Source organism: Cebus imitator, unplaced genomic scaffold (assembly GCF_001604975.1).
Source record: "Cebus imitator isolate Cc_AM_T3 unplaced genomic scaffold, Cebus_imitator-1.0 Scaffold78, whole genome shotgun sequence".
NCBI classification, from domain to species: Eukaryota; Metazoa; Chordata; class Mammalia; order Primates; family Cebidae; genus Cebus; species Cebus imitator.
This window is the reverse complement of record NW_016107393.1, coordinates 5008565-5018345: the sequence shown is the minus strand read 5'-3', so window position 1 is coordinate 5018345 and position 9781 is coordinate 5008565. Positions and strand designations below refer to the sequence as shown.

General features: G+C 44.8%; 1 pseudogene; it reads right to left on the bottom strand.

The window, feature by feature from the left end:
* Positions 1–3143: 3143 nt before the first annotated feature.
* Positions 3144–3606, bottom strand: LOC108307312 (annotated as a pseudogene).
* Positions 3607–9781: the final 6175 nt, after the last annotated feature.

The following is a 9781-nucleotide window of genomic DNA, read 5'->3' as shown; positions in this document are numbered from 1 at the left end:
AGAACAGAACAAGCATTGGTGGGTGAGAATGTGAAGAAACCAAAACCCTTATGCACTGTTGTTAATAACATAAAATGGTCCAGTCACTGTATGGCACTTCCTAAAAAAATTAAAAATAGAATTACCACATAATCCAGCAATTCCACTTCTGGCTATACACCCAGAAGAATTGAAAGAAGGATCGAATAGATATGTGTACACGCATGTTCATAACAGCTTTATTTACAATAGCTAAAACATGAAAGCTACCCAAGTTATCTATAGACAGATGAATGGGTAAGCAAAATATGATATATACATACAATAGGATATTATTCAAGCCTTAAAAAGAAAGGAAATCCTGTTACATGCTAAGTGAAATGAGCTAATCACAGAAAGACAAATACTGCTTGGTCCCACTTATATGAAGTACCTAGAATAGTAAAAATCAGAGAGGCCGAAGTAGAATAGTGGTTGCCAGGGGTAGGGAGAAGAGAAAAGGGGAATTATTGTTTAACTGGTAGAGAGTTTCAGTTTTGCAAGAGGAAAAGAGTTCTGGAAATAAATGGTGGCAATGGTTGTACAACAATGTGAATGTTCATTAATATTAGTGAACTGTACATTTAAAAATGGTTAAGATGGCAAATTTTATGTCATGTGTATTTTATTTTATTTTTTATTTTTTATTATTTTTTTTGAGACGGAGTTTCGCTCTTGTTACCCAGGCTGGAGTGCAATGGCGCGATCGGCTCACTGCAGCCTCCGCCTCCTGGGTTCAGGCAATTCTCCTGCCTCAGCCTCCTGAGTAGCTGGGATTACAGGCACGCGCCACCATGCCCAGCTAATTTTTTGTAATTTTAGTAGAGGCGGGGTTTCACCATGTTGACCAGGATGGTCTCGATCTCTTGACCTCGTGATCCACCCGCCTCGGCCTCCCAAAGTGCTGGGATTACAGGCGTGAGCCACCGCGCCCGGCTGTCATGTGTATTTTAACAAAACTTAAAAACCAAAAACAATGGCTGGGCATCAAGTTAAAAAGGTCATTGCTGAGATGCAGGCCAAAGATAAAGATGGTAGCTGAAATGAGACAGGAGAAATATGAATGGAGAGACATAGGTTGAGTTCAAAAATACTAGGGGTACAATTAACAAGAGTTTATTGGTGATTAAATTTAGTCTTGGGTGAGAGAAAGTAAGGAGTTAAGCTATTTTCCAGATTTCTAGTGTGAGCAACTAACGTGGATAGTGATAACATGCATTGAGATAGAAAACAAAGAGGACACATAGACTTGGTTGGGGTTGGGGGTGGAGAATATAAAAGTTTCACCTTCAAACACATTGGTTTTTAGGTATTTGTAGGGAATGCAAGGGGAGTTGTCTTGCTAGCAACTGGCAACCATAGTTCATAATTTCTGGACAGATCTTGGAGCCTTTCTCATGTGGAGGATAAAGGTATAGGAGTGAATGATCACCAAAGGTAGTTCATGGATGTTTATAGTCTGTCTGCCAACACATTCCCCTTAATTATTTTGAATATTTTACATTTCTTCACCAATAATTTGTGTGATTTGGATAGGACTCCACCCATATTTGGCCCCAAAGATAGAATATGAAACACACCTGGCCACAGTGATTGGGGTGTAAGGTTGGCAGCCTAAACTAGTAAAATAAGTGTCTGTGTAAGGATGTGTGCAGGAGTTATTGATTTAAAAATAAAAGTCTACTCCACTCAATCATATTAGACTAGAACCAGGAAAAATATGAAATTAGAGTTGTTGAAGCCATCTTGCCACCACAAGGATGAGAACAACTGGAGGCCATCACATTGAGCCTGAGAAGGAATCTAATACATAGGTTTGAGACGAAGGGCAATTGAGTTCTTTTTATGTCATTTCAGTTCTGAATCCATCCGTGCCTGAAGCAAGACCAAACCCTAGACATTTCAAATATGTGAGCCAATGATGTGCCTGCTTTTCTTACACCACAGTTGTATCCTAATGAATACGGGCAGTCCTTGCTCTGCATAGTAATGCAGGCAGGAACATAAAAAATGACTTTACAGCCAGGTATGCTCACACCTATAATCTCAGCACTTCGGGAGGGTATGGCGGAGGACCATTTGAGGTCAGGAGTTCGAGACCATCCTGGCCAACATGGCAAAACGCTGTCTTTACTAAAAATACAAAAATTAGTCTGGCATGGTGGCATGCGCCTGTAGTCCCGGCTACTCAGGGAGCTGAGGTGGGAGAATCGCTTGCTCCTGGGAGGCACAAGTTGCAGTGAGCTGAGACCATGCCACTGCACTCCAGCCTGGGCAACAGAGTGAAACTCTGTATAAAATAAATTAAAAAATGACTTTACAAGCTGAAACTCTGAAAAGTGATCTTAACAATTAATGGAAAAAATTACAATTGGTCCAAGACCTTTAGATGTTTTTGTTAAAATATTAAAAATCTCTTATTTTGGGAAACTAAAAAATTACAAAACTAATATTTAGTATACTAAAGTTTAAAACATTAGATAATTAAGCATTCAAGTGTTTTATTTCTTTGTAAAGTGTATCAAAAGTGGTTTGGACAAGCATTTTTTCTATGTCTTAGTGAATTATTATACTCCTTTATAAATTTGGATCAGCTTCGAATATTTTACCTTTTGCCCTTTCAATGTTGTAAAATATCTCTGAGATTTCCTTTCATTTGAAGGGTTTTTTTTAAATTACACACATATATTTAACGGTACAGTTTTACACAGAGTGCTTAGAGCTCTTTTCTTCATATTTATAAAAGGGCTTGAAACATATGAATTTTCTTTCTTTTTTTTTTTTTTTTTTTTTTTAAAGGGTTTTTTTTTTTTTTTTTTTTTTTTTTTTTTTTTTTTTTAACAGGGTCTCGCTATATTGTCCAGGCAAGTCTGGAACTCATGGGCTCAAGCTATCCTCCAGCCTCTGCCTCCCTAACAGCTGGGATTACAGGTGTGAGCCACAGTGCCGGGCTGAACTTTCTATTGGTAATCATACAACAGCACACCCAAATCTAATTCCAAAATAGATGATGCATTATAATTTGTTTAGAATTTAAAGGCTTAATGGCAAGAATCATGGGAGGAAAGGAGTAAGTTTATTTTACATAACTGACCAAAAAATAAATGCAAGATAATAAATAGAATTTAATGTGGCCTCATGTGCCCTGAAGGAGGTGGTGAAGGTTTTGGGGGGATAATTGCCATGTCCAAGTAATCTCCTATTTGGAGCTTCTGCAACTGCAGGGTCATGGAATCATCAGTCCCCTCTCTGCCAGATATGGTGCTGCCAACCTCCTTAACTCGATAGCCAGGTCTTTTAACATCTGTAAAAACAATTGCCAAATTGAAGTGAGTGCCCTTATTTCTAGCTTCTTTTACTAAACTTGTCAGTTCTTTCAAAGTTGCATCCATCCAAGTGTAGATCTGCAACTCGCTGAAGGGTACGTTTCCCTGGGAGAACTCGGCCATTCGGTGGTGGCGGCCGTTATTGGTGGGGAAGATCTGCAGCAAGCAGAAGGCAAGTCTTCTCTCGGTCGATCGGTTTCTCCGGCTCCTTCTTAATTTCCTCCTGGGTAACGCGTGATTTCACCGCCATCTTCCTCCTACGGCCGGCCTGTTTTGCTTTACTGCTGTTACTTCCTCTGGGATATCTTCAACCGGGTTGTCACAACCACTTTCCTCTTTTAAGTCTATATATTTGCCTTCATGAAGTTCCTGTGGCTGCAAACATAGAGTCTTTGAATAGCAGGTGTCAACATTCCCACAGTCAGCTATTTCTCCTAAAATTCCATTAATATTCAATTCGAATACTGCGAAGTCATGCCAGTTTCTAAAACACTAAAATCTGCCTTCACTGGCAGTGAAATATTTCTTTTCAGTCTCCTTATAATTACTAATTCCTTTCAATGCAGCACCTGACTTCAGCGTTTGGCCTACATGATAGTTAAGCTGATTGGGTTTTTGTTTGCGATCCTAAGTAAGAGTAAATGCCCCGTTCTACCCTAAGCAGCTTTCTGTTCTGAGTGCAATTTAAAGTAAACAATATTGAAGCTATATTACCTTGTTTTTGAATGATCTGACTTCTTCAACATCATTTGTTCACTACCTTCAGGCAGTCCTAGCTCTCATCCTGTCTTTACTTTGCAGTCTCCATTTTCAAATCCCATCACGTTCAATAACACTTTCAGTATTATCACTTTTACTTTATTTGCTGCACTTTAATTGCTGTTGGTCACTTTTCTCTACTACTGATTTCTTTAATGTCATATGGGCTTAATGCAAGGAGAGAAGGAGGCAACCCAACCAAGACTTTGCTGTCTGTGCATCAACTAAATAACAAATAGGAAGTGACCAATCACTAACCGAATTTGAAACGACTGATGTGATTGGTCACTGACCATGATACATGTCTGTTATTTACACAGAGATTCGTGGACTAAAGAGCTAGCAGTGAAGCTTATACTTTAAGCAATTACCCACAATACACTGTGTAACTGAAATTTGAACCATGTTACTGCCTTATCAAATTAAATGATTTCAAGAGAAAGAAGTTGTATAAAAGTTTGTATAGTGAACAATGGGAAAGGGAGAATTTGCCTCACATCAGGCAACTGTGGGTGTCTGGTCTCACAGCTTCTCATCTGATGCTAGGATGGCAGGGTGGCCAATTCCCTCTGGGAAGGCTCTGGGCATTCATATTCCTCTCCTTGTTGCTTTTGTAGTCCTTTTCCTTCCAAAACTAGCTTGCCTGCCTAGGGAGTGGGTAAAGTCAATGAGTGAGTTATGTGAGAGTCTCAAAATACCAGACCATCTCACAAAATAGTAAAGATGCCACAGGAGGAAAATAGACTGAAGTATTTATTGATAAATTGGGAAATTATTTTTAAACATCTAGACCCGTTACAAGTAAATTATTTGTTATGACATCATTGTCTACAAAATGTGCCTAAGACTTAGGCACGTTTGTGTCACATATGTATGCATGTGTTTGACTATTTATTTGTTTATTATTAGAGCCTAACCTCATAATCAAATTGTTCTGTTTGAGCCCCTAAAGTGGCTTGTCGCTGAGTGAAAGTAATTTCCCATGGCAGGTGCTCCCAGCAGGTGGCTGCTCATGGTACCTGCATCCGAAAGGTAGATTTAGCTAGAGATTTTATTTTAATAAGAAACCCGTATTGCAGCCGAGCCACCACTGGGTGATGTGCCAAAATTCATGTCTGCAGCATGATTTATTATGTGAAAATACCACAGAACTAATCAGTGGAGTTACTAATTAATACAAATCTGCATTTTTGCATAAGCAATTAGTGTAAGGAGAGAGCAGTGAAAGTGGAAGTTTGCCTCCTTTAATCTCAGTGCCTACTCAAGCGGAAAGACCCACCGGGGCCAAACTCCGAGATCTACGTTTGGAATTTTCCTCCTTTGATTAGTTAAAGACATAAAAGGTCAAATTATCAATATTTAATTCAAGTGAAATGCATTTGTTAAAAAGGAAAGAAAACATTTTATTTAAAGAAGGTGAGACCCTAGGGATGAATTCTTTAATCAAAAATGATTATATTTCTCATTACAGTGAAGTCTGAATAATACTTGATAAGGATTTTGTTTACTACTAATAATAATGTTCTGAAAATTACATCAATAAGTGTATATGGGGGTATATGGTATATATTTCTCAGATTTTAAATTGCCAAAGGAGATTTCTCTTCTCAATTATATCTTTACTAGACTTTTCTAGTATATCTTGGATAAGTTATGAGTACTCCACGTGTAATATTTTAAATCTGGCATGATTTAGCTAATTGTGTGGCTCACCAAATCTGAGTAATACCATTTAACTTCTGTTGGCTTATTTTTTCATTAATTTACCATAAATTGTTTACAATATGAAATAACTGAAGCATTGACAAAGTGATGGTGAAAAGATTTATATTTTCAATAAAATTTATACTCCATAAAACATAAGCAAAATAAAAAAACATGTTTAGAGATATTTTTATTATTTCTGTGGACAGTAAACAAGAAATTCATTTTGGTTTTGAAGCTGTGCGGCAAATAAGTACAAATGTTGGAATCATGACTATTTCTTAACGTTATTCAATATGTGGTTTCTGTCTTTGTTTCAGACTAGCCAGCTCAAATTATAGATTAAGCTTTTTCCTTACCCCTAAATCTGGCTATCAGGTTTTCCAGGAAGTTTACTGTGAATATGCGGCTAATTAGATGTAGATTTACAGGACTCTTTGGTTCAGACATGGTGGCCAATGGCTTTTTTTGTTTTTGTTTTTGTTTTTAAAACAAAGCCAACAGGGAAGAATGGAAGGAGGAAGGGAAGGTAAGACGGAAGAAGGGGAGGGAGAAAAGGAAGGAAAAGAGGAAGAATGGGAGGGAGAAAAGGAAGGAAAGGTAAAAGAAGGAGAGGGAGAAAAGGAGGAAGTAGGGGAGGGAGGAAAGGAGGATGAGAGGGAGGAAAGGAGGAAAGAAGAAGGGAAGAGAGTTTCTGCTCAATCTACTAGGCGAACGTCAGGGCCTGTGGAGTGGGAATTGTCCACGGTGCTGATAAGTTAAGGAAGTCATTCCTTCTACAAGTTGCCTGGGGCTGAAAACCTGGTTTGCCCTCGTTCCTCCCGTGCCTTTAGGAACTTGCCCCGGTCTCCTCTCCCAACCCACTGCAGCAGCCATTGTTCTTGGGAAGCTCCGGCGCCGTCGGTGTGTCACGGCTCTCCACTCCCGAAGCTACGCACAGCTACCGAGGATTTTTGTTTACTTGCTTCTTTCTGTTAAGGCAAAGGTTGGCAAATAGCGTATGCTTGTCAGTTCCCTGGCCCTGTGATCCCTTTTGAACCACAAGCTGTTCCTCGATCCCTGGGAAACAGGTGTGCGCCCTCTGCTTATGCTCCTCACCCGAGAGCAGGTGCGCCCGTGGACATACATTCACGGACAGTCTCACCCCACCCACTTGTACACACACTTACATACACATTCACATTTATTGACACATACCTTCACACAGTCATGTTCACATACACACTACCAACCACACACTCATATGCACATATGATTTGCACACAATTCACATAATCTTGCACACTCAGGCGTACACGGATTCACACACATACATTCAAGTGCAATCACACACTAACATTCTTTTGCACACATAGCGCCTCGGACGCAGGAGGCCTTGTGCCGGTGACCCACACCTGCCAAGATGGTCCTACTGCGTTGATTTTACGTTGTTCGTTCTGCGTGTTGGATGGTTTAAGGAAAGCCCCTCAATCCTGACGGGGAATCAGAGACAAGTCCTTCCAAGGTCTGTGGGAGCCGAGAAAGGAGCCACCGAGGCTCTGTCGGGACCGGGAGAACATAAATAATAAATAAAAAGGCCCAGGCAGGCGGAGCTGGGGAAGCCCGGCACTAAATCACTCCCCAAATCACAGTCGAGTCGTGCTCCATCCAATAGCTCTAAGCGGTTTGTAGGGTTGGGGGTTGAAATCAATTTTTTCCGTTCTCGCAGGTGCAATATGAATCAATTATCTTAATTAAGATTATGCCGCAAGCCCAGGAGATTTGGGGAGGACGGGTTTTGCGCTCGGGGCGACGGCGAGGCATTTTAATAGCATCTCTCTTGTGCTTGGCTCTCCCCTGTCGCCTGCTTGTCGAGCCTGGGCAGCTCCAGCCTCAGGCCAGGACCCGGGAGCCCAACTGCCTCCCTCGGGGCGGAGGCGCCGCGTCGGCGGTCTAGTCCGAACCCGCATCAACAGCCCATCCCCCACCCCCCACCCCTCGAAGCTCTCTGGAGCCTCTGAGCTACCGGGCGTCTGCAGGACCTGCAGCTCTCAGCCCTCGACTCCTGCGGCCCCTGCGCCCCACGGTCTCGTGGGCCCCTCGGTTACCCCATCCCCCACCCCCATCTCCCGCCCCTGGAACGCGCCCAGGCGCGAACACCCCCCTCCTAGGTAGGGCGGGGAGAGGACGCGGGAACCTCTCGAGGTCGGCGGGGCTGCCCAGACCACACTTGATCCTTTCATTGAACGCAAACCTCCTTTTGCAAGACCCAGCATCTGTTTCCCTGAGAAACAGGTCACCGCCGCGGACGCCGGCCCTGCCCCTGCTCTTTATCTTGGCCCTGTGAACGCTTCGCCTCCACCTCCCACCTCCCGCTTTAGCCTCCAGCCACACGCTTTCCACCCCCTACGTCCGGGCCACTAGCTTCCATCCCTTCCCCACCCCCATCCCTCCACACGCCTCCCCCTTCCCCTCCGCCCGGCCCAGGCCACACTCCCCTCTCCCCACCCCCGGCCACACGCCTCCTCCCGCCCCCCTTCCCGCGGGCGCTCCGGCTGCCGCCGTAACGGCCGGGACGCCCGGCCCGCGCCGCGCGCTCAGAGCGGGGACCCGGGAGGCGGCAGATTTGGGGCATTGCTCGAGGGCAGTGAGTCATGAAAGCGGCTTTTGTTGCCCGCGCGTGCGGTTCGCGTGCCGCTGGGTAGCCTGCAGCGCCCAGTGGGGACTGGAGCTGGGGGAGTACAGCTAACGGGCAGCGAGGGGAGAGAGAAAAAACTTAGGGAATTAGGAGGGGGAAAGTGTGCAACCGTCCAAACGTGTCCAAAGAGAAGAAAATAAGGAGGCGGGGCGAGGCCGCGGAGAAGGTCCTCAGCGCTAAGCCCCGCCGCGCCCTCAGCTCCGTCCGCTCTCGGCGTCCGGCTGACTCTGTTCTCTCGCCCCAATTTCTCGCGCCTTCAACCCCAGACAAAAAGCACCTCAATCCAGGCCTTGTCTGGGCTCCTCCCTTTAGGGCCTAACTACCCCCTCATCTCCCAGGAGCCCCGCGGGCACTGGCTGAGCGTCGCGATGCCCGCACCGGGGGTGGAAATTCTCCGTTCGGAGGAGGGTTGCATCCGATCGCTGCAGGCTGGGAAGCCCATTAACAGCCACCGTGAGACCCAACCTCAGCCCAGTCTCTGAAACATCCTGGAGTGGCCTTTCCTTTGTACAAATCCCCAGACCTCAGCGAATAACGCTCAGTGGGATTAGACACGAATTTATCAAGGGGAGAGGGAGGAAACAGACTAGTAATTCCCTCACTTTATGTATTTGAGTCTCCGTCTGGCAAAACACTCGGGCGTCCCTCTGGCCCAGGAACATCTGACTCCGCCATAATTCTCCTGTATTGTACGAGATGTCGCAAACTGGACATGTTTCTGCTTTCTGAGGGTGACAGACAAGGATTTAGCAGAGGAACCTCTAGGCCACCCCTGACCTCGGGGTTAGCTGGGGTCCGTTCTCCCACTCTGTCACCAGATATCCTCTGGAGCTTCCCAAGGTTGGAAAAACGAGAGCCTAGGCACAAGTTCCTTTTGCCTGCAGCACCGTACACTGCCAGTCCGGACAGCTGCAGGGCTAGGCGCAGCACTTAGCTTGGCCCTGCCTCAAATGTCCTCGGATCTCCGGCTGTAAACTAGCTTCTAAGGGCTAGTACTCCAACGCCTCTCGAGTTTCAGCCCAACTCTGCAGATACAGACAGTACAGGGGTAAATCCTGGGACCAGGCTCCTGGGTGAATTATTTTATCCTCTCCTATGCTCTTTGTCAGCGAGTGAACGTAGGAAAGCAAGCAAAACTCCGGAACCTCACAACGATTCATGCCACGCTTTGGTGGCACAACTCCTTTCTTCCTTTTTTAGATTCACACTGTGCAAGGAAGGCTGCACCTGCCACCTTCAGACACCGGCGATCTGGCTAGCACCCACTGCCTCCACCTCCACTCTCTCCTCCGTCCCC